The following is a 27,357-nucleotide window of genomic DNA, read 5'->3' on the forward strand; positions in this document are numbered from 1 at the left end:
GCTCCTAACCTACCTTGCATTGCCGCGTCATTGCAAGAAAATGTTTGTGTCAGGCTCACAAAAGTAAAAATTGCCAAGTACTTCTTACACAGCAGGGAAAAAATTTATTTGAAAAGTTCATTTCCCCCCATGAGGGGATGATCAAATTTATTGTGATGCATATACTCTCAAGTCATTCATTTATGTGTGTTTGATGATATAAACCCTTCAGGATTAAATTACAAGGCTATTGTATGTTGATAAATTATGTAAAGGTAATACCTTCAGACTTTGGCCGATTTTATTACAAGACATTGGAAAGGAAGCATTATGTAGTTCTAGTAACTCAAATTACAAACTAACATATGTAGGGATCGCAAGGGGCCACTATGACACCCACAATGTAACACAACCAAGACAATCAACCCAAATTCTATCCAAAGACACCAAATTCTCACACAACCAATATGACACAATCAAGACAGCAATAGGCAGTAGCAAATTAACAACAATACCAACAATAATCGGAAGAAAAGCAACAATAATCAACACACACGGATTATACGTGAAAACCCCTTCGATGTAAAAGATAAAAAACACGGGACCGTTTAAAGAGTCCACCCTAGCTTCTCTTATTTATAATTGAGGGTAAAATAAACCCAAATCAGTCTACAAAGGTTTAACAACCCACCAACAACAACAAACAATAAGAGATCGAAATTAGATAGCAAAAGAGTAGAATTCACCCAAAACAACAGTTCTGTCTGAAACAGATTTTGACCAAACTAGACCTCAAAACGACGATCCAAACGTCCAAAATGAATCTCTTGATGTTGGGAGTAAAATTTCAAATTTGAGCACGATCCAATGGTGGAAACTCCGGCAACAACCAGTTTACCAGAAGCTGTCCAAAAAGCTCCGAAGCTGGATGCTCTTGTTCAAATCCTCACTTTCTCTCTATTTTTGTGTGTATTTTTCTTCTGCTGCTCGTACTGCACTTTTTGTCCACTCTTATCAAGAATTACTCCTCACAAGCTTGCTAAACAAGCCACCAAAAATAAGCCTAAAGATGGACTCATAATAGTAAGTAAAATGTAATGCAATTTGGGCCATTCATGAAGACCAAAATAACGAACATTTTACCACAACTTGGGATGGTTCCATAACAATCTCCCCCTCCATCCCAACACAGGGAAGACTAACATGCTTCAAAAATCACTTAAAGCTCATTCCCATAAGCTTGCTACAAACATCAAGCTTGCTCCTGGGAACTACTTTGGTTAACATATCTGCACCATTCTTGTCAGTGTGGACTTTCTTCAGTTTCAAATGCTTCTCTTAAATCACATCTCGTAACCAATGATATCTAACATCAATATGCTTGGTACAAACATGGTACATTGCATTTTTACTCAAATCCATAGCACTTTGACTATCACAAAGCACTACATAATCTCCTTGCTTCAAACCCAGCTCTCGAATGAACCTTTTAAGTCATGGCATCTCTTTGCCCGCTTCCACAGCTGCAATGTACTCTACCTCAGTTGTTGACAATGCTACACATGTAGCTTGGATTGCCATGAGATGGCTCCCCCTGAAAATGTAAACACATAACCTGAGATAGATTTTCTATTATCAAGATCACCTGCCATGTCAGCATCTGTATAACCTTCAAGAATAGGTTTACCACCTCCATAACACAAGGAAATTTTGGAGCTACCACGCAAGTATCTAAAGATCCACTTCACTGTTTCCCAGTGAGCCTTACCCGGATTAGATAAGTATCTACTCACTAACCCAACAGAATGTGCAATATCTGGCCTAGTACACCATAGCATACATCAAATAACCATCAACAGAAGAGTAAGGAATGGATGACATGCTTTCTTTCTCCTTCTCTGTTGTAGGGCAAGCTCTCTTACTAAGCTTGAAATATATTGCTAGTGGTGTACTAACTGGCTTATCATGCTTCATATTGAACCTTTCAAGCACCTATTCAATATATTTTTTTTTTGTGAAAGCCACAACTTTCCAGCCTTCTTGTCATGAGAAATCTCCATGCCTAAGATTTGTTTTGCAGGACCCAAGTCTTTCATGTCAAATGACTTGGACAAGTCTTTCTTCAAACGTTGAATTATTTCTGTATCTTGTCCAACTCAGCATATCATCCACATATAAAAGAAGGATGATGAAGTTACCTCCAGGGAACTTTCTAATATACACACAAGGATATGCCAAAGTTCGTTTGTAACCATTGCTTGTCATAAACGAATTAAATTTCTTGTACTACTGCCTTGGTGCATGTTTAAGCCCATAAAGACTCTTTTTCAGTTTGTAGATGATAGGCCGTCGTCGAGCCTACCAAAGATAAAGTCCTATCTTGGTCTCACTAGCTAATAGCAAGGGTAAGAAAGGGTCGAACCCAAGAGAGGCGTTGAATCAACCACCGAGATATTACCGTTTAAACAAGCTAAATGAAGTCGAAATTGGTTTGGTTTTATGTAGCATGTACTAATTCAAATCAACTAATACTAAGGGGGGATTAACAATATTTAGAGAATTCTAGGGCTTGGGATATACCACTCAACTTCGTCACAAATCACAATTAGCAAGTAGCAAACAGTGGTAATTTAAGGGGATAATATAGGGGAAGTCATCTAAAGCACCCAACTACTCTTTCAAGCTAGAGGGATTACTCGAATCATGAATACAACCTACTCTCGTGGTTACAAAGCATAAAACAAGTATTAAAGCATAATCACGGTGACAAAAACATTCCCTTGACTGGAAATTCCTATTCTCATGGCGTTTCAAGTCAATTAAGCATAAGGGAGCTAACTCAAGTTCATCTCTCGATCCTTCGTTGAGCAAAGCTTAGATAATAGTTCTAGCAATGGCCATATACAAGAACTAAGCAATTAAACCACTTAAGCTCAACTAATTAACACCCATCAATGACCAAATTAACACATGCAACAAGTAATTAGTGACTACATTGAGGGTTTTACCCAAACCCTAGAAAATTAGACTACTCACAATCCATGGAGATTAAAGCACTTAAGGATTTCAAGTAACTCATGAACAAGAATTAACTAAAGATTAAGCTAAATAACAATGGTGGAACTTGTCTTCTACAATTAAAATGGAAGAGAAGAGTGAGAAAATGTTACTAGAAGCTTCAACTTGAATAACAATGGTGGAACTTGTCTTCTACAATGATTGAGATTGAAATTTCCAAGCTATTAATTAAAATCTAACTAATGATTTGATAATATTTGTGTTCTACAATTACAAATTAAGAGAAGGCACTCCAAACTTGGATCCCCCGTACAAAATGAGCTAAGAAGAGTATTTATATGACCCCCAAATAAAAAGGACGGAGAAAACAAGAGTCGGGCTCGTCTACAGGTCGGCACGGACGTGCAGACCTGTTAAAATACGAGCAGTAGCTACTTCCTGACCTTGCACGGACGTGCTTCATTTGGCACGGACGTGCAGTGACTTGCACGGACGTGCCACTTATTGGCACGGACGTGCAGACCTTTTCTGGCGAAACAACTTATTTTCGGAAGGTCATAACTTCTTTGTTACTCATCGGAATAAGGCATGTCACCAGTCGTTGGAAATTTCTTGAGATGAACTTTAATCTCCAATTTGAATCAATTCAAAATGTTGAGTGGAACAAAAGTTATGGCTAGTTGAAGTTGACCTTAGTGCAAAAATCCTTCCAAAACTTTCCAAAAGCTTTTCATTTCTTTTTAAGGCACTCATCCTTCTTCCTCCATTGCTCTATCAACCAAGCTTTCCCTTCTCCTTGTTCACTCATGCTTTATCACGTCCATATATAGTGCTAAAAATAGCTACATTACATCAAAAACACAAACAACCCGTGAAGCATGGATGGTGCAAAATTTGTATAAAAATAGGATAAATAATGAACTTTGATGTCGAATAATCACGAAAAAAAGGTTCAAAAGTACCCTAAAATCATACCAAATAACAAGTTATCAACAAAAAAACTTTTCTTTCCCTTTCTCTCCAAAACTTCAGGTTGCTCCATGTAGATTTCTTCATGCAAGTCACCATGTAAAAAAGCAGTTTTAACATCAAGCTGCTCCAACTCAAGATCAAGACTTGCAGGTATTCCCAGCATAGTTCTAATAGAAGTCATTTTGACAATAGGATAGAAGATCTCATCAAAGTCAATGCCCTTTTTCTGGTTGCATCTCTTTACCACCAATCGGGCTTTGCGCTTCACTATCTTCTCACCATCTTTCTTGTTCTTGAAAACCCACCTGTTTTTCAAGACTTTCTTTCCCTTGGGAAGCTTCACCAACTCATAAGTTTCATTCTTCTGTAAGGAATCCATTTCTTCCTTCATTGCATCGAGCCACAGATCTTTCTCTTCAAGATACAACACTTCTTCATAGTTTTCTAGCTCTCCATCCTCGGTGAGTAGAATGAACTCTAAGCTTGGATACTTTGTTGAAGTTTTACGTTCTCTAGTTGACCTTCGAACCAGTGTATCCTCAACTTGAGGGGTAGGCTGCTCCCTCTGCTCATGAACATGTTCATCATGAACTTCTTCCTCATCTGATAAAGACTCATCAAGATCAACACCATCATCATCATGAACTGGTACATCACCATCAGGTTCTACCTCACCAACATCTTCATGATTCTCCTCAACATTCTCATCTGCTGGCTGATTTACAGGAGGTACAGGAGAAGAGATATCATCAGTAGTATCAAAAGACAATTCTGAAGTAGAAGTGTACCTTATACTCAGAAGATCTACATCCTTCTCATGCTCAAAGAATACTACATCTCTACTTCTTACAACCTTCTTCTTTTCAGGATCATATAGTCTGAAACCATACTCTTCATCACCATAGCCAATAAAAACACATGGGTTAGTCTTGGAATCAATCTTTGATCTCTGATCTTTCGGCACATGCATAAATGCCTTGCATCCAAAGACTCTCAAGTGTGAATATGAAGGATCACACAACTTCCATGATCTATCAGGAATGTCAAAACCAAGAGGAACTGATGGAGAACGGTTGATCAAATACACGGCACACTGAACTGCTTCAACCTAGAATGTCTTATGAAGACCAGACATTCTAAGCATACATCTCACTTTCTCCACAATGGTTTTGTTCATCCTTTCGGCAACTCCATTGTGTTGTGGTGTACCAGGCTCTGTCTTCTCATGTCTAATGCCATGCTGTGAGCAATAATACTTGAACTCTTTCGAAGTATACTCACCACCATTATCAGTTCGAAGACGCTTTAGCTTTCTTTCTGTCTCCCTTTCTACCATGTCATGAAATTTCTAGAAGACTTCGAACACTTGGCTTTTTGTCTTCAACACTTGGCCTTTTGTCTTCACCATATACACCCAATTTCTTCAAGTAGCATCATCAATGAAAGTGACAAAGTATCTATTGCCACCAAGAGATTCAACTTCAATGGGACCACAAACATCGGAGTGAACTAACTCTAACTTGGCTTGCTTTCTAGTAGACTTGCTGGAAAAGGAAGCTCTATGCTGCTTTCCTGCCAAACAGTGATCACAAGGGTCAAGAGAAACAGTTTTATCAACAGGAATCAATGCTTTACCTGCTAAAAGTTTCAATCCCTTGTCACTCATATGTCCCAATCTTCGATGCCACATATTAGGATAATTCTTCTCTTCAACTGCATTTAGCTCACCAGAACATACACTCAAATATGTCTTATACAAAGAGCAACACAACTCGCCTCGAGAAACTGTCATCGAACCCTTAGAGAACTTCCACTTACCATAACCAAAAGTATGTCGGAAGCCCTCTAAATCAAGAACATTAGTAAACAACAAATTAAGGCGTAAATCTGGAATATGGCGCACATTCTTCAATGTAAGCACGCACCCAACACTTGTCTTCACACGAATATCACCCAACCCAACAATGCTTGCTGAGCTCTGATTTCCCATATCATCTTCACACTACCAAAGTCACCAGATTTGTAGTTCGTGAAGTACTCTCTCTTAGGAACACAATGGTACACTAGTAGAAAATACGTAATGGCAAGAGGTTCAAACCCCCTTATGGGAAGCGGTTCTGAACCGCATGCCCTTAGGGGGCTTGCCAATTGGTCTTTAAAATGGAAAGCGGTTCAGAACCGCTTGTCAATTGTAGTGAAAGGGCAGCGGTTTTGGCGCCAAACCGCTGCCCATTAGGGGTATTAAAAATATTTTTTTTTTGGTTTTTTTTTTCACTTAAATTGATACATAATCAAAACATATGTAAAAACATTAATATTTTTATTAATTAATTGTTGTAATATTACAATTTCTGATTTTCAACAACAACAAAAAATTAACAAAAAAATATTACAATTTCTGATTTTCAACAATAAATTAACCACCCTACACCACTAGCCGCCAGCCACCACACCACCAGCCACCACCCTACACCACCAACCAACAGCCACCAGCCACCACCCCACACCACCAGCACCACGACCCCAACCACTCACCCACCACGATCCCCACCCAAACCACGACCCCCACCCACCAAAAAAACCCTCACCGAAACCACGACCCGACCCAAACCACGACCCCCACCCACGACCCTAACCCAAACCATGACCCCCACCCACCAAAAAACCCTCACCGAAACCACGAACCCACCCACCAAAACCAGATCCCCACCCAAACCACGACCCCCACTGTAGACACCTAATAATGTCTCCCCAAAACCAAACCCGATGATGAACAACCTTTCACCGCCATTATTGGTCGGGTTGAATATTTAATATTTGTAGTGCTTAAATCCATATTTCCATTTCATAAAACAACCCAATTCCTATCCCATTTCCCCAAACCATAACTTATTTTCCTCTTTTCGTGCCTTTAAATCCAAAATAATTCATTTCATGTCCTTTAAAATCATTCATTTCGTGTCTTTTTTTTATAAAAACGTTTATTCCAGTTTATTTTGGTTCATAATCTGGGTTCAATGATGGAATATTTGGATGGGACTTTAAAAGAGCTTTCCAACGATATATTATAAGCCCAAATCTGAGTTATAACGAATAAGTTATGGCCAAAATACTAAAATGAGTCCAAACTGAACCTAAGCCCACCTTACCTATGACCCAATGATCATGTAGAGGGTCCAAATTATTTAATCCCATTCCTAAACCAATTAGGATTAATTAGAAGCTTATATAAGTTTCTAAAAGATCTTAATTATCTGTTTTGAAAAGATAAGATTAAAGAGTTTGAAATTGAATAAAACTTTTCTTTTTAAAAATCCTATTTCTATCCGAATTGAAAGGCGTTCAAAGATAGTCAGATATGGTTTTCGTGCCTCATATTTTTTATCCAAATTTTATATGGTTGGATAGCCCTTGAAATTACCTTTCCAATAATATATTATAATATCAATTCCGAGCTATAACGAAAAAGATATGAATGAAATATCAAACTCTATCCAAAACTGACACCGTCTCACTATTTCGGCCATATATTTTATTCTACAAAATATTTTAATTTTATTCTAATTGGGTTACAAATTAGACTTCAAGAGCTTTCTAACGACATATTATTTATCTCATTCCGATTTCTGGATCAAAAGATATGATAAAAACAAAAACCGAAAAAACTGCAGTCTATCGAGTTTTATTCCGATTTAATTCGGATCTTATCTTGATTCTTCGACCCTTATTTTTCCTTATAAATAGAGGTCATATCTCCCCTTTTTCAATCATCAACAAGCTTGATCATCAAATCATTCTCTCTTCCTCTCTTTTACACCAAAAATCATTCTCTTCTCTTCTCTCTCTCATATTCTAAGCCTTAAACCTATATTCCTAATTACACCATTCTTCCGTTAAGCACTCCAAGGAGTCTATACTAAACCCGAGGTTCCGTCCTTAAACCAAGGCATGAAAGGTATAAATAACTGAGGGTTTGGACCAAATCAAATTTACATTTATTTAATGTAATTTTTATTTGATTTATATTTTTTATTGAAGTTACTAACAATTTATTCATGATGTAGCAATTTAAAGGAACGCGCAGAATGTGAGTAATTAATTAATTTAATTACTTATTTTATTTTTTAATATTGCTGGTATCATGATTAGGTTTATTTATATTTGATTTGACTCACAATATTATTGTTAAATTGCTTCCAATATTAATGTTTATTCTATTATATTTTTTATGATCACCATATTGCATGTTTAAAGGGAATATGTAATTGAAAATCACGCCTAATAAGATAATTTGGATAACCGGTTTAGGTTCCTTTTTAATCTTGTTATTAATTCAAGCGATCGCGATATTTTAGAATTATGTGTTGCATTAATATTCAACCAATTTAGTATAATAATATTTGGAGCAAATTGAATCTTTGTTTGTATGCCTTTGACATCACAGGAATCACTTTTCATTATAAGAATCGAGTAGAGGCCAATACGAGCAAATGTGACTCCATGACTCACTTCGTACCATCATCCCCGATCCTCCTTTCGTGGTTCCGGACCATATGGAGTTAGTAATCTCATGGATTATGAATGAGGTGTAACCTTCACGGGTCAATCGTTGTTGCATGCCTATCGTTGTCCCTTATTCGTGGTTGCCTTTTATGATCCGTGAACGATTTACAAGTTCCTTAAAAACTTGTTAGCGGCTCCCTACTTTCCTTGTCCCTAATCTTTGTCCCTAATCGTAATGTCAATTCACACTTCCTATGAGTGCCAAGCATATTCACTACATGCTTTAACGTAGGCACACTTCGAGCGACGCCTACACCCACCCACGACCCTAACCCAAACCACGAACCCCACCCACTAAAACCAGACCCCCACCCACCACGACCCCCACAAAAATCAAATTAAAATAAAAAATAAAACTAAAATCGAAATTAAAAAAATAGCTAATTCACCACGACCATCTAACCCACCGATTTTGGCTTGAAATTATGGGTTTAAAGGTCAAATTCGACCATAAAAACTCTAGATCTAGAGTTTTCATGGTCGAATTTGACCTAAAAAACTTGAACACCCACACGAATATGCATGAATTTGCTCGAAATTGTTCGAAATTTGCTCGAAATTATCCTCGAAATTTGACTTGGGGTTTTGTTCGATTTTGTTCGAAATTACCCGGTTTTGGTTCAAATTTGTGGAGATGAGAAAGAACAAAGAGAAAGAGAAAGAAGAGAGGAGAGAGAGAGAGGGAGAACGGAGGATATGGAAGAGGAGATGAAAAGGGAAGAGAAGTGGAGAGAGAGGGAGAACGGAGGATATGGAAGAGGAGAGAGAGAGAGAGAGCAGCGAAAATGAAAGAAAGAGGAGAGAGAATCGGGAAATGAAGGGAGGGGTGGGTGGCTAAGTACGATTAATTTAGGGTTTTTTTTTAATGGCAAGTGGTTTGGAGTTGAACCGCTTGCATATATATCTAATGGCAAGCGGTTCAATCCCAAACTGCTTGTCATTATATATATTGGCAAGCGGTTTGCGCCAAAACCGCTTGCCATTTAATATTACAGGTTTTTTTTAAAAAAATTGGGTAAATGGCAAGCGAATTTTTAAAACCGCTTGCCATTTGGGGCTTCCCATCACTTATTTTCTACTAGTGGTATGAAGCCCCTGTATCTATGAGCCACTCTGTGTTTGAACTATCAACATGATGACACTCACTAGTTTCACAAATCAAAGTGACCTCATCATCACTCTTAGAAGCTGTTGCTGCATTGTTTTATCATCTCCTTCAAACTGTGAATCATTTTTCTTTCTCTGTTCCTTTTTCAAACGGAAACAATACTTCTTGATATGACCAGACTTCTTGCAGTAGTTGCATGTAGTCACATTTCTCCCATCACTAGATTTGGACCTACTTCTTGAGTTATCACGACATTTGGGAACCCTACTCTTGTCTCTTCCTCTGTTCTCAACAACAAGAGCTTGTGAATTATCAACTCCCATCTCCTTTGTTCTGATTTATTCATTGAACATGCTCTCTTTGATCACATCCAATGATATCACACCCTTCGGAGCAGAGTTACTAATAGTCACAACCAAAGTTTCCCAACTATCTGGCAAAGAACTCAACAAAAACAAAGCCTGCAATTCATCATCAAGAACAATCTTCATAGTAGTCAACTTATTAATAATATCCTGGAAGTCATTAAGATGCTCAGAAACTGACTTTCCACCCTTTAATTTCAAATTAACAAGTTTCTTAATCAATGAAGCTTTGTTATGAGCGGTCTTCCTTTCATAAAGACCTTCAAGTTTCTTCCATCAATTATATGGGTCGGACTCCTGTGACACATGGTTGAATATGCTAATATCAATACATTGTCTAATAGTCCCTAAAGATTTCCTTTTCAACTTTACCCAATCTTTATCATCCATCTTTTCAGGTTTTGTTGGTTTAACAATGCTACCATTAGTCTTTGTGGTTGTTTGATTGTTTCTATTGGTTCATGTAAGTCTTTACAATATAAAAAATCTTCCATCATAGGTCTCCAAATTGAATAATTATGTAATGCTCCATATTTTTATGTATTTTTTTTATAAAGTATTTAAGTATGTATAAAGTATATTTTAAGGGCGGCTCAAGTATTTTAATTAAATATTTTAAAGGGTTAAACTATTTTAACTATAAGTTTTTATAAGAGTAAAATATATTTTGGGTCAAACGTTTATAAATGATTGAGTCTTGTTTAAAATATTGCATGTAACCTAGTCCTACATACTCTATTTGGAATAACCCATTTCATTTAAATAAGCCCAACTTTTTTATTTGAACCCTTGGGGGTCAAATATCCCATAACTTAAGCCCACATTTTTTATAAGCCTAAACTTAACCCTACACTCTCTACTCTATAAATACCTCTCAAAACCCAAAAATTTCCCACACAAAAGAGGCTCAAAAATCATATTTTATCAAAGTAAGTATTATATTTCCTTTTTCTTATTTTTTTTTCTTTCTTTTCTTTTTTCTTTTTTCTCCTTACTTTTTCTTTTCTATTTCTTTCATGTTTCATGCGTGAAACATCTCCAAAGCAAAGTCACGCATGACTCCACTTGCGACCACCTCACCTCGTTGGCGTCACCACCGTCTAGCCGCCGCCCAGCCGACACCCACGGTGGTCACCTTCTTAATCTTCTTATATCTTGTTTTAATTATTATTCCTATATTTTATATTTTGGGTATTGATTTTAATTTTTTAAACATGATTAATATATTTTATAATTGTGTTTAGATGATTTTAGATTGTAAATTTTAGATTATAAAGTGTTTATTTTTTAGATTTTACAAAGTATTAAAAGTTAGAATTTTTATTATTAAAGTGTTGATTTTTAGGGTTCTAACTTACAATTGATTAGGGGGTTTTATATACCCATTGATTGTAAGTGATAATAAAGCTAAAAGATTGTATCTTTATGGAGTTTTGATGAAGTTTTAATGGGTTTTTGATTAAATTATAATGCTGGAATTTATTTAAAGTAGTATAATTGTGGTTTTATGAAAAGGGTTATATTACCCATTAAAGAAGAGTTTAATTAGGGGTTTTTAAATAATTTTCAGATTATTTTAAGTATCTAAAGTGGATTTAAGTTGCTGGAAATAGTGTATGCAAGGAGAAGTAATATAGTATTATTGTCCCTTTATGTAGGAGACTTGGTTCGGGAATTGTTGTAGTGTACTTGGCTATTTTGATAGCTTATTTGAGGTAATTTCGCGTACTTAGCATAATTATGTTGATGTAGTAGCATGCTAAATGTGTTTGATTGATTACAAGTAGTATCATGCTAGGTTTGGAATGGAAATTATGATTTGGATGTTATTGGTGATTGGATTATGAAGCATGATTTATTTATGATGGATTATTGAATGGAAAATAATAGTTTGGAATATTATTTATGAACCACATAATTATTTATGGCATGTTAGAGAGCATGTTTAATTAAACTAAATGTTTAATTTGGTTTGGAATATTGAAAAGGAATTTTATTATGGTTTATATGATTTTTATTGATGCTATAAGCATGAGGAAAGAGCTATATAAGTGTCTATGTACATGAGGAATAAATTGTATGTTGGTGCCTTAGTGCACTTAAGGTGTTTTTAACACCGATGGATAGAATTTGTGGCGCTTTATGCGTTTAAGGTGTCATTGGCAATGAGGTAGAATCACTAGTAGAAAAAAAAGCACCCCTTAATTGCCACCGGTTCAGTCCAAACCGGTGGCAAAAATGGGCTAAAAAATTGGCAGTCTAATGAACAAGGAAAAAAGGCACCGGTTCAATTTAAACCGGTGGCAAAAACATAAAGCCCACCGGTTTGAACTAGTGCCAAGCCTTTTTTTTTTTTAAAAAAAAAAAACCGCTTTTCATTTATTTCACTCAAACCCTATTTCATTCTCTTTCTCATCCCCTTCTCGCCGCTTCTCATTCTTTCTCTCATCCTCTTTCATCCCTCTTTCTCTGATCTTTCATTCTCATCTCCTCTTTCTCTCGTTCTGTTTCTCTGATCTTTTAATCCATTTCTCTTTCTCTTTCGTTCTTTCATCTCCTCTTTCTCTCGTTATCCTTTTCTCTTTCTTGTTTCAAGTTTGGATGCTTCGAGGTTAGGCTTTTTGGGTTTGATTATTTGAGGTTATGGTTAAATACCTTATTTTTAGGGTTTTATTGTTGTAATATTGTTCGAAATTTGGGTTTTATTGATTTTTCTGGGTTTTCTTTGGGGTTAATTGATTTTCGAAATGTTTTGCGTTTAATTGATTTTCGAAATTTTGGGTTTAATTGATTTTTCTGGGTTTCTTCGAAATTTTTTCTGGTTAATTGGTTTTTTTGGGCTTTATGTTAATTGATTTTTCTGGGTTTCTTCGAAATTTTTTTGGTTTAATCCACCAAGAACACATGCATGAGCAAGATAGGGTTTATTTGATTTTTGTTTTTATTTTAATCGATTTTTTTTTTATTTTAATCGATTTTAATTTTTTTTTTATTTTAATAATTTTTAAGCGATTTTTTTTTATTTTGATCAATTTTAATTCGTTTTTATATTTTCTGGGTTTTTAACTGATTTTGATTTTCTAGTTTGTTTTAATCAATGTTTTAACTTATTTTAATTCGATTTTTTTTCTGGGATTTTTAACTTATTTTAATTTTTTTTATTTTAATCGATTTAAATTCGATTTTTTTTTATTTTCTGGGTTTTTAACTGATTTTCGATTTTTTTTTATTTTAATCAATTTTTTTTCTTTTAATCGAATTTAATTCGATTTTTTTTTAATTTATTTTATGGGTTTTTTTTTAATTTTTTTTCGCAGCTAATTCAATTTAATCGATTTTTTTTGGATGTTTTAATTGGCGCAGGTATACTATTGCTTCACAAGCCCAAAATAGTGCACATAATCGAAGAATCAAGAATATTGATTTAGATGTTGTATGAGGTTTTTTTGATTGTGATGTTGTAATATTTTTTTGATTTATATTGTAGTTTTTTTTTTTTTGATTTATATGTTGTAATTGATCAATTTTTATATTGTAATTTTTTTTATTATATACTGTAAATTTTCGATTATGTTGAATGACATTCGATTTATATTTTGTTGTTCTTATTTATTTTAGTCAATTTAATTTTTAAGTGAAAAAAGACAAAAAAAAAAAAAAAATGATTTTTTTGCACCGGTTAACCGGTGCCAAAACCTTTGAACTAATTTTTTGTATGGGCTTTTATGGCACCGGTTAACCGGTGCCAATTCCGAGTTTTGCCACCGGTTCAAACCGGTGGCTTTTTCATCCACTAATTGGCACCCCCCACATTGGCACCGGTTCAAAACCGGTGGCATTGAGGGGTTTTAAACCAGTGCCAATTTTGTTTATTCACCTAGTGAATTAAAAAGGATTCAACATTAAATATTTTGTGGTCACTAATTATTCAAGAATTAAATTGGTATATTTAGTTGATTGAATAATTATTGTTGATTGAATGATTATGGTTTGAGAGTCATCACCAAGTTTAATAATCTGTAAATAACGTAAAGTGAAAGATATTACCAAAATTCTTGTAACGTATATACCTTGAGTATGAACATATGGGGGGAGTTATGGGGTTTTATATTTAACCATAACTTCTGCTGGAGTACAGGACGCTGCACATTCCTTTTTATTATTATTATGCGCAGGAATTCCGCCACCTATGTGTGGTTATTGATGCTAGCACGGTTAGCTCCCATGTCAGTAACCTCAATTTATTGGGGGAGGTTGAGTGGGAAACTCATTCGATGCGTAATCAACGCTAAATAAATTATGTAGTTGTCTAATTGAGAAGTTTTGTGGAATGTTGTATGCTTGAAAAACAGATGCAACAAGATAAGTTGTGTGTTGATAGGTGAATGCATGTTAGTTTGTTAATTACGCTTGTGTATTCAGCTGATGGTGTGTTTTGTGTGTTTGTTGGCCTTGTCTTTATCTTGGCCCTATGATGACCCATTTTTAATGCAGAGTAGTGGAAACAAGTAAAGAGAAGCTTTTCAGGTGATGAAGCATATTCATGAATGGGCATGAGTGAAGAGCGAATTATGCTAGTTTTCATAAGTATATGATGTGTTTAATGTTTTAATTATTTATGATATTATGGTTATGCATGACTAACTCAAAGTTTTGAAGTTGGTTTGGTTTTTAATAAGGGCCTATGTTGGTTTCAAGTTGTAAGTTGATTTTATTTTACTCCGTCTGACTTTGATTTGACTTTGCTTTCGTTTGGTTGACTTTTAAGTTGACTTGTTTTGAATGTTTTTGAAGGTAGTCTTCCGCTGTGTGTCTTTGATAGTTGCCTTAGCCATTTTCACGGTGGCGGTAATATCTTAGATATTCCTTTTTAAAAATTTAAACAGGGCAAAACATGTATTTTAAAAGAAATGAATTTCTAGTGTGTTACAAATTAGTTGATGTCAATTTCACCATCGAACTACCACTGGTTGACTCCATACTGTGACAAATTAAATTCCGGCTCTGATACCAAGTTGTAGGGATCGGAAGGGGTCACTACGACACCCACAATGTCACACAACCAAGACAATCAACCCAAATTCAATCCAAAGACACCAAATTCTCACACAACCAATATGACACAATCAAGACAACAATAGACAGTAGCAAATCAACAACAATACCAACAATAATTGGAAGAAAAGCAACAATAATCAACACACACGGATTATACGTGAAAACCCCTTCAATGTGAAGGATAAAAACCACGGGACCGTTTAAGGAGTCCATCCTAGCTTCTCTTATTGATAATTGAGGGTAAAATAAACCCAAATCACTCTACAAAGGTTTAACAACCAACCAACAACAACAAACAATAAGAGATCGAAATTGGAGAGCAAAAGAGTAGAATTCATCCAAAAACAGCAGTTCTGTCTGAAACAGATTCTAACCAAACCAGACCTCAAAACGATGATCCAACCGTCCAAAATGAAGCTCGTGATGCAGGAGTAAGCTTTCAAAATTTGAGCACGATCCAACGATGGAAACTCCGGCAATAGCCAGTTTAGCAGAAGTTGTCCAGAAAACTCCAAACCTGGATGCTCTTGTTCAAACCCTCACTTTCTCTCTATTTTTGTGTGTGTTTTTCTTCTGTTGCTCTTACTTCACTTGCTGCCACTCTTAGCAAGAATTACTCCTCACATGCTTGCTAAACAAGCCACCAAAAATAAGCCCCAAGATGGACTCATAATAGTAAGTAAAATGTAATGCAATTTGGGCCATTCATGAAGACCAAAATAGTGAACATTTTACCACAACTTGGGCTGGACCCATAACAACATAAGCCAAGGTTATTTCTTCAAGAAATAACTAATATCTGTGACCATCTAAGCATATCTCCTATTTGAGAGCTACAAGAAATGAAAATGTATATATTTATAATCTTTGTTTCAATGACAAAGTCCTTCAAAGAAAAAAAAGTTGCGTGACAAAATTAATAAAGCAGCTAACATGTAAGAACGCCGGAGCCTATATCCAAGGTCACCGCAAAACTTTATCTTGCAGCTCAAAACCACCACGATTTTGTAATGTTGCTCAAAATTCGATGCCAAATGACCATTATCGACAAAGTTTCTACAGAACCATAAAACAATTAAATCGATAGATATATCGTCAGACATCAAATAAAAAAGTAATACTTGTACAAATACATACAACACATGTAATTTTTTTCAGCTCCCTTAGCTTGGTTACATTCCAAGATAAATTTAATCTTAAACCCATTCAAATTTGATTGATGAAGAACTATGTATTTAAATACCTCTAGACATCATAAAATCTTCTGTTTTCTGGCATGAATTGCGACTAATACCACCATCCAATTAGTCAGGTATATATTGCCTTTTTGAAAACTGTATAGAGAAGATGTAGGTGTTGCGATTAACACAGTTTTGGCCAGATGCTATAACATCCATACAAAAGCTCCATTTCTGACTCGAAATAGAAATGTGTATTACCTTGTCAACAACGATCAACACTCATTAATGGGATAATTAGTACTACGTATAAAATATGGAATATTAGGTATAAAGATTTACATAAACCATATATTTCCACTAGAGAAAAAGTCAAATGTTGAATATACATACATCATATTCACTAGTACATAATTAACATTAAGTAACACCCAAAAAGTGTTACATAAAGTAATAAAAGTGTTATTATAGATAATAGGTAACACTTTAATGGGTGATACATCCGCCCATGTTACCTAAGGTCTTATGTAACACTTTGGGTAACATATGGTAACACTTTTAAAATTGATACTATAAACTCTCTTTTGTAACACTTTTTTATATTACTAAGTTGTGGAGCCACGCGCGTTGCGCGCGGTTCCCCAAATTATCGGTATTAACTTTTGATGGTTGTTTCTATCGTTTTTTGTATGTTCATCTTATACTTATGGACATTTTCTCCTTGAGTAACCATTACTCCGTATATTCTAATTTCTCATGAAATAATTGGTTTATTAACACAAAGACTTTGAGAATAAAAAATTGGTATGTATTTATTATTTTATCTACAAAAAATTTTAGGATAAATAATTTCTCATTCCCGGGCCTTCTTTCTCGGTCCCTATATCTTTCTGCTGATCACTCTTTCTTTTCCAAATCTTCTCTAACTTGGCTCCTTCTCTCTCCACATACCCCTTTCTCTCTCCACATTAGAAAAAACATGATCAAATGAGATCTTGTTAAATTTGTCACAATGTACACTTTTAACATATTAAGTTTTTATAAACTTTTACTAAAGAAAATGATGTAAAATGTTCATTGACAAATGCGAAAACTCAAACGTTGTCCATCTATAGTGAGCCTCATTCACCCAACTCTCTAGCCATTTTAAATTTGATCAGATTGATTGTAACAACCTAAGTACATGGTAGTGGTCTAGAGAGAGTAAATGCTAGAATTAATTAATCCTAAGCTAAACAATAATTTTAGCACAAGCCAAATATGTAGTGTAAAATTTTGTAAAAATTAATAATATAATTCCATCAAGAACATCAAATTTACAATTATTGTTATTTCTACCATTTATAATCTTCTTTATAACTTCATCAACACATTGGCCACTAAATTCACCAGATCAAGAGGTTTCTGCATAGTCAGAATCATAATGCATATTGAAGTTTGAATATTGCATGTATTCAGCCTGAAAAAACATTAGTTTCATTGTCATATACTTGCAAAAAACAAGGGAAATTTGAGTATGAAATTGGTACATGTTCAACTATAATACTACAGCAAGATGACATCACATTTGTATAGTCCATAAGAAACATCCCATCCCAATCCACAATTCCTCAACAACAGAAACAAAAGTAGCAAAAGCATAAAAGATAAAAGTGGCAGTGCCATTAACGTGAATGGATATTGAAGTACTTCGCATAAGATAGCTTCAAACTCACCATGAACATCTTAAATTATTGTTGAAGCCTTCTTCATGCATTCTGTAATTATGTAAACGTTCTTGTTTCAATTCTTCCATCATAGCTATTTTTACTTTGTAAAATTCATGAAGAATTATGGAAAATAATTCAAAAGTTGAGTAAATTCTCATATTTGCACAAAAACATAGGACACAAAGGACATCCAGATTTTGCGACAAATAACCTTGAATCACCAAATAATACAGAAAATCATAAACGTAGTATAAAAGCACAGGATATATGTTACATCACATAGGATACTCACAGTAAAATTGATCGTCTTCCACATTTATAAAGTTGTAGCTGCATAAAACAAAATACCATTTGTTCCACTACATGATGCTCGTTCCATGAACACAAGACTTATTGTAAGTCCAAAAGCATGCTTCATTTGGAACATGTCCAAGAAGCTACCTTGTGAGACATGATCAATAATTTTAGTAGAGTCCTGCAAGATATTTAATGCTTACATCTTACATGCACTATATGCAATTAAATCAAGTAGTTTAAGTTCTCTGATACTCTTTTGAATAATGTGTATTACTTTGATTTGAGCTGCTTCATGAACTATATCAAATTTATTTCCCCCAAATCTTCATAAAGTAGACTCCCAACCTTTTACATAACCTTTACCTGCATTGAGTGTTTCTACTATCTTCACCATCTATTCAGAAGTCCCATTCTATAACAAAAGCAAAAAAGTACAGATAAAAATATCAATATCAAAACTGGGAAAAAAAAAAATTCAATTATCATAATATAACTGGTTGCAATATGAACCATTTAAAACTCTAATCATAATAATTTTGTTAACTTATCCAAATGATGAATATTAAAAAGATAATTATAAATCAATATATCTTAACACCAAAGGAAAAAAAAACACAAACCAACCTCGGAAATTTTTAGAAAAACAGAATTCCTCAAAGAGTCAGCAACAGCTTAACAATATCTTTAGAAACATGTATCATATCAGCTTTACCCTATACCTAAATGACCTCTCATACCCAGATAATGCAAATCATTTATGTAGTCCAGAGACCCCTAACCCACCCTCTATTGTTTTTATCCCGTTTACTAACAGTTATAAGCTTATCCAGGGTTTGATCTGGATACACAAGTAAATCTGGCCCTTTCGCATGGCCTTCCATTTTGGATTGATGTATCATGAACTTCCCCAAATTCCCACTCAGTTCCAACTTCCAAAGATTTTTATATAACTAACCTTAAGAATGAACCTGAGCACTATCTTTTAAGAACCTTTTTGCACAAATACACACTAACATAGGGGTCTCATATGGCTAAGTGGCTAACAAGGTGTATGATAAAGTAGATTAGTATCTATAAGATATTAAGATCATAAATTTCTTGCAGGGTACCTTATAATAATTGATTAAGCTCATTTACGCAGAAGTGTATAAGAACACACATTTTAAATATTCTAATTATCTAAATTACAATTCAGATCTGTTCCAATTGAGCAATCAATGTAAGTAAAGATCACAATCGTCATAGTGTTCTTTACACCAAGCTCGTTTTTCCAGTAAAAGTCCAATAACAAAAACCAATCAGCATGAAAGAAAAAAATGAAGCTCCAAGAACTCATTACCTAAACCACCTTGCTCAGTGAAGAAACAACAAATGAATTAAATCAAAGAGAGTGGTCATATAGGGTAAACCGACCCTCTTAAAGCTAACACCTTCCCTAGAAAATTAAAAGATATGAAAAGGTCTTTAAAACTGGGCAAGCTTAACGATCTTAATAAAAAAAAATAAGGCCCTAACTTTAGAATGCCGAGAAATCAAATCTCTATTTTTTACATATACATTAATCCTCATCATTTTGGCAAATTATCAATTAGTCATTATCCAAATAGTCATTAATCAAAATTGGCCACATTTTAACTTTATAACTAATGTGTAAATAAATGGAAGAAGGGAAGACAAAATAAATAAGAGAAGCCCAAGCATTCATTTTAGCACCTCAACCAACTCAACACAACAACCACATAGGCATCAAATGAGCAATAACAACCCGCTGCGATAGAACCATGGTAGCAGACTGCAGTAAATTCCAGAAGGCATAACTCCTAGCACACAACTCCAAATCGAGAAATTCTTGAGCCTAGATTGAATAACGTTTCAAGATCTAAAACATTGATGAAGTACTATGAGCTAAAAACAACTTCAGGTCGATGATTTTTGGATGAACAGAACAACAGTAACAGGGCAGCACCAGAACAACAGCGGGAACAGCGGGAAACAACAGCTACCCTCTATAGTCACTCACAACAACAATATCTAACTTGACAACATAAATTTTGGCAGCAAACACCATATGCATATAAGCAAATTAAAAAGAGAAACAAAAATCAAACAAACCCCAATTAATAAATAATCTCAAATAAACCAAATTGTATATAGTTGAGAAATTGCTCACCTTTAATTTATCACTCAATCAACTTCTTTATCCTCAATACAGTCAATAGATTAGCTTCTCCCACTTCCCAAACCCTATTAAATCATGAAAAATCAACAAATCAACACACCCAGATTCAACTTTCTCAGATCAGAAAAATCTGTTCAATTTTAAACTACAAATAAATCCAAAAAAAATTTAAACAATTGACACCTCAAAAATCAAACAAAACCCACTTAATAAATCAACTTAAATAAAACAAATTGGATCAGATCAAGCAACTGGGCTATCAAATTAATAAGTTCAGCATTTAATATACACCCAAGTAACAAAATTTAAGGAAAATCAAAGGGTTTCGGAACATGAAATCAAAGGGTTTCAGAACATGAAATCAACATTAATTAAAAAATACTTAGTTCAATAAATCAAAAGAGGGAGAATTATACCAATCAAAAGAGAAGCGCTAGCTTAAGGAAGATAATAAAATTTATGGCGACGCAAAACATGACCAAGTACATAAGAAAGAACCAGCATCATAATTTGAAGCAGAATTGCAACTCTTGTCGCTTGCTGCTCTTTTGTCAGACTTCTACACGCATCTGCCGGAAATATCAGCTGGTCATCCATTTAATTAGGTAATCAATTTTACACTAATCTCCATAACCCACAAAGTGATGATTTTATTGACGGGGTTTTGTGATTCTTTGAAATTTTGATGCAAAGAATTGGGGAATATTGATAAACAATTAGGTTTTTAGAGTTAAGATAGCGGCATTAAACTCATGATCCCATTATTCCCATCATATCAGGCGGAAAATAGATATTTTTGGTACTTTAGTAGCAATAAACCCTAAGATCAGAAAACATCTTTACCTCAGTAGCGGTGTCGCCGGAAAAATAGATAGATATATCAGAAACCACTTCAAAGGAGAACTCAGAGGAACGCTTCAATGGAGGAGGCTAACTGAGAGTATGCTTCAAAGGAAAAGGGGGGAAGCAGCCTCGTGTTCTCAAACGACAAAATAAGAGGATTAGAGGAAAATCAGGAAAAAAGGAAAAAAAAAAAAATTAAGGGCACAAAGGGAAATCCCCTGTTCCTAAGCAATAGTAACCCGAGTACTATTCCTAAGCAACAGTAACTGAATTGCTCATATTTATAGAAAGGGTTAAAAGATATGTATCATTTTTAAAGTGTTACTATTCAATTTTTATGTAACACTTACTAATCTTTAGTAACATTTTTCATTCATATAGTAACACTTTATCATACATTGGGTATCACTTTTGCGAATTAATGTAACACCTTGTTGATTATTAGGTAACATTTTCAATCATCTTTTGACGTTTAGTATCACTATATTCAACATTATGTATCACTTTCCGCAAACTAATGTAACATCTTATTAATTATTAGGTAACTTTTTTTTACAACTACTACTAATATTATGATTATTTAAAATACCAACTTTTTTCTTTTTTTTTTCAATATATAAAAATAATATTAACATGTACAACAACTACGAATGTGAAATTAAAATATACAATATACAATAGACAATAATTTGAACTAATATAATTTCATATTTTCTTAAAAAAAAAAATCCATAAACACCATTTTCTTTTGTTTTGCTAAACAATCTAATAATATATATTTATATTTTTTTTTGAATAGAAACAATCTAAAATTTAGACAAAAAGGAAGTTGAGTTTCTGAAATTCTCAGGTTTTGTCATTTGCAATGTTAGTACATTCCCAAGGTAGACTTCCCAAGGTAGACCGCAACTACAACCTCAACCTGTAATACATACAAAAAAGACATTTTATTAGCACGGTGTGATTGCCGAGATGGTAAATTTAATGTCCTAAATCAATGCAAATTAATCTAAAAACATACTCAAATAAATTAATTAACAAATACGGAGTATCATAAAACCCACTAAATAAAACAAAGCAAGGCAAATAATCAACTAAAAACATCTTAAAATCTTTAAGAGTTGCACTTTTTTGCCCTGCAGGACGTTGTAGTCAGTAAGAGTGTGGCCATCTTCAAGCAAGGATGTCATCAGGAAATAGTTTGGAGGGCTTTCCATAAGTAGACCTCTGAATTTTTTAATATATTAAAAGACAGTGTTACATCGATAAAAGTCTAAATCTTAATGTAAAAATTAGGGCACTACCTATCCCAAGAACTAAGAGAACAAAGGGAGTTATGAAATATCAAACAATGTCCTCCACCCATAAAGAGAGAGGGAAACAACAACTTAAGTCATCTAAATCATAGGACTGCCACATAGATGAAATAAATATAAAAAATATAGTGATATTTTATAAAATTGGCTAGAAAATTTAATTAATGACTTTAATTGCAATTACAGTAAAGCTAAGCTTCCAAATACAGTAGTTTAACAATCACAACATAAATTTATCAAGGTAATATTACAGAGTGTATCCTGCTAAAGGAAATCCAATAACCAAAGCAGCAAGAATCTTGATGCATGTAGACACCCATTTGTGTCTCCCCAAAACCAAACCCAGTGATGAGTACCTTTCACGTCGAATCATAATCGAATGAAACGAAAGTGTGGAAAGGTCTAGTGTTGCGGAAAGTTTTTATTTCTTTTTTCTTCTCTCTGTTTTTGAAAACTTTATTTTAAGAAAATAGCCAATCCAGTTTGGTTGGTCCATGATATGGGTCCAATAGTAGTGTAGTTGGATGGGGCTTGCAAAGACCTTTCCAACAATATATTATAAGCCCAATTCCGATGAATATTGAGGAAATTATGGCCAATTTATTAAACTGGGCCCGGTTTGAGCTTTATGTACGGCCCAATGATCTAGGGGAGGGCCTAATATGATTTATCATTCCTAATGCAATTAGGAATGGTTTTAGTCTTCTAGATTCTTCTAGAAGGTTCTTTTCATTCCTAATTCAATTAGCATTGATAAGTTGACTTTGTTGACTTTTCAGAGTTTTAATCAAAATCAAATAGCATTTTCGAAGAAATTATATTATTTTATCTTCCAGTACGGTAAATCTATCAGATTTTCGAAAATGCGTTGAAATCCAGTTTGGCGTCCAACCCCAGGCATTGGCGCCTGGAACCAGGCTTGGCGCCAGGCGCTAGCCATTGGAGCCTGGCGCTAGCCACTTGTGCCTGGCTAGCTCGCCAGGGTTGGCGCCAACCTTGTTTTGCGTGCGTCAGACTCTGTTTTGTTAAATTATCTTTTTTGGCTGATTTTCTCTATAAATATCGTATCAAAAACTCCGTTTTGATTCACGAATTCACCAATTCATCATCTACATTCCCCTACAACCAATTCTCCTCATTCACAAGTCTTCTTTAGCATTCTTTCTAAACTTTGTTTTCACATACAAAATTCCGCATTCGCAAGACTTAGATACACCTAGCCATATTCGAAGTTGCCTTCGCTCTAGACGTGAAAGGTTTAATTTCTGAGGGTTTGGTCCTAAATCTGTATTTTTATTATTTAATTTAATTGCTTTTGATTATTATTTTCCTTGAAGTTACTAACGTGTGTATTTTGTTATTAGAAAGAGGTACGAGGCATCAAAGTAAGTACTTTAATTGATTTATTGATGTTATGATGTAGAAATCATGCTTATATTATTATGATGTTCCTAGTATTATGTCTAGGGAATTTTTAATATTAGATATGATTGTTATGTTGCTTCCTATGTTCTTTCTAATATTAATTCATGTTAGTATTATGTTAGGGCTAAAGATTTGATTTTTATTGCTTAGTGACATGCTAGGGTTTGTTAATCTTGTTAGTATCATGCCTAGGATCTTGCTATTTTCATGAACATGATTATAATTATTTATTATTATTATTATTATTATCATGATTATTATTATGTTGCTTGATGTTTATTATTTATTGCTTGATCATCTTTTATGCATGTTAAAGGGAATTTGGTACTTGTAATCGCGCTTAATAAGATAATTAATAATCTTGTTTAAGGTTAATTTTGATTATAATTCAAGTGATCGCCAATAATAGTTTTATTTGTGCATTATATTCAACCAACATAGATAAACAGATTTAGGGTTAATCCAATTGATTGTATGTTAGTCAGAAAGCGCACATGAATACGATCAGAATAAAGTAGAGGCCTATTATTAGGGTAGGTTCAATCTCTTTTAGGTTGGATTTGTACCTTCATCCTCGAACCCTTATTTGGTTCTAGACCTTATGGAGTTGACGATCTCTTGGATCGTTAAGGGGTGTAACCTTCACCTCGTGAACGGTTTACAAGTTCCTAAAAAAACTTGTTGGCGACTCTTTTGCTCTATCTTCTTCCCTTTTGGACGCCACCGTACTTTAGTGTATGATCACAGTGGGGTTCAAGCTAGTGGGATTTTAAAGGCTTGAAATTATTCCCTACAATGCACATATAAAGTTGGCTGACAAAACCATAGAGGTGATTACCTCATATAATGGAGCTAAGACAATTGATATTCCAATGCCACAAAGTAAACGACCACTCACCATTTTAGTTCATAGTGAAAGAACATGAATAATAATAGAAAACCCGAAATTAGATTGGTACAAAGTAAAACCATAGTTTGTTGACTTTAGGGACAATAAGTTGTATAGAATGATAATGGAGTAGGTAGCTGAATTGGTATTAAGAATTTTGATATAATGGAGTAAAAGTCTGATGGATGAATGTAAAATATAGTAATATTCTTAGATGGGAGATTCATGACATTGAAGCTGCCGAATGGGGTAACTATGAGTGAGCAGACACGGTATCTATCAAGTGTGATCAACAAGGCAAAACTTGCAGATTAGAGGGGTAGTTTTTCCTGATGTGACAGAAGGCCTAGAAGCTGTTAGTCTTACCAGCCTATAGGGTGGTATGGACAATGTAAGGAACCATTTTAGCCTATATTGTAAATAAAACATCAATAAATCTACACCAAATTCAGTTGATTACATAACACTAAATTAATAAGTAGAATGTGTGGGTTGTTCTCATTAAAGATGAATGGTGGAATTTAGAGTACGATTACTAAAAAATGAGTACTAATATTCTATGAACCAAACTAATTATTTCAAGATATAGTAATCCAATTGTCAATTATATATACAGAAACGGGAAAAAAGGGAGTGGGAAAGTACCAATTCTAAAAAAACGATTTTTTTTCTGCATTTTGTTTGTTGTTGCAACGAATGTCCGAATTTGCCAGTATTTAATCCTTCCATAGTTCCATGTCCGCTATGAAGACAAAATCTGAAGGAAAAAAAACAGAAAAAATCTAACAAGACAACTACGAAACAAGAATTAAATGAATAAATCAAACCAAGAAATGAACCTGTAAATCATATAATCATATTGGTCAAGAGGATAAACCCTAGAAATTAAAACCCAAGATAATGTAAATTGAAGCATGAATTCCCCAATTTACCTATGTTCTTATTCAATTCATACATACCCGAAACTCAAGGTTGTTGTTGTATCATCATTATTGAAGCCCCGACTAACTGACTTTATAAATCAAAGCGAGCATTTCTCCGCCACATCCCAACTCCCCGCTACAGTCACTCCACTGTACAACGAAAGACATGAACTTTGAGTTTAAATAGAGAAAAGAAGAAATAAGATAACAGTGGCTAGTTAAGAAGGCTATCAAATAGAGGAAAGAGAAGAAGAGATTTCATTGTGATTTTTTATTTCAATATATATATATATATATATATATATATATATATATATATATATATATATATATATATATATATATATATATATATATATATACACATATTATGCTACAGTAGAAATTACTAACCATGTATATAAAAAATTAACGAAGTACAAAACTTTCTTTCTCCCATTATAAACAAATTAAATATCATAGTATGTTTGTTTAAAACCGTGCATCGCACGGGAACTAAACTAGTATTATTTTAAAACAAAAAGTTGGAGGGACACTTGTCCTTCTCCTAATTTTTCATGTTTTATCATAAATATTATTTTTAATTTTTTTTTTTAAAAAAGGCACCCCTCTTCCAGCCCATCCCTTAAAAATGTCTATTCAAGAAAAAAAATTTAAGGTGAAAAAAAAAAAACAGAAATTACTGGTATATATATTGCATATTGTTTAATTGAATTTATGTTTAAATATAAAAAATGACAATACAATAAACACTTGTGCAATCGCACGGGTTTAAGACTAGTTAGTTTTCATAAGGAATCCTGATTTTGTCATCCCATAGTTGACGGTTGTGGCTTTTAGAGGTTAAGTATAAATATAAATATAAATATGCTATAAAAATAAGGTAACACCTCTTAGTGTTACCATTAAATGTTACCAATTTTAAAAGTGTTACTTTGAAATGTTACCTATGTTAAAGTGTTACATTAGTATTACATTCTTAAAAAGTGTTACTTAAGTGTTACTTATAAATCTAATAATCTTGCATTTTATAAAGTGTTACCAAAAGGTGTTACATAAGCTCAATTATGTACTAGTGATTTTTGGTTATCCATTACAAAGTTTAATAGGGTTAAGCAAAAAAGGCACTGCTTAATAAATTAGATTAAAAAGATAATATGTTCTGTTACCCTGAACTCTTTGAGTAGTATGTAACAGGGATGACTTCAATAAATACCTAACTTAGGGAAGTGGAAAAATTTGGGCCAGTCTTCCCCATCTGAATTCCGACATCTATCCCTGAGCTCGGGGTTAGGATCTGTTATTTTAAGTTCGGTGAGGGAGATGAGGCATCCCATTTCTTCTGTTGATGACTTGAGTTTGAGGCACATATGAATTCCAAGATGTAGGGGTGTTGACGCATTCCCCGAGGCCCTCCAAGTTATGGCATTCATCAAGACTGAGGTATTGAAGGGTCAAGTACTGAATCCCCTTTGGTAGAACTATTGCGTTAGGATCAATTTTTACTAAAGAATAAAGAGTGAAGAGATTTCCAT

The sequence above is a fragment of the Chenopodium album genome, chromosome 5 (assembly GCF_948465745.1).
Source record: "Chenopodium album chromosome 5, dcCheAlbu1.1, whole genome shotgun sequence".
NCBI lineage: Eukaryota > Viridiplantae > Streptophyta > Magnoliopsida > Caryophyllales > Amaranthaceae > Chenopodium > Chenopodium album.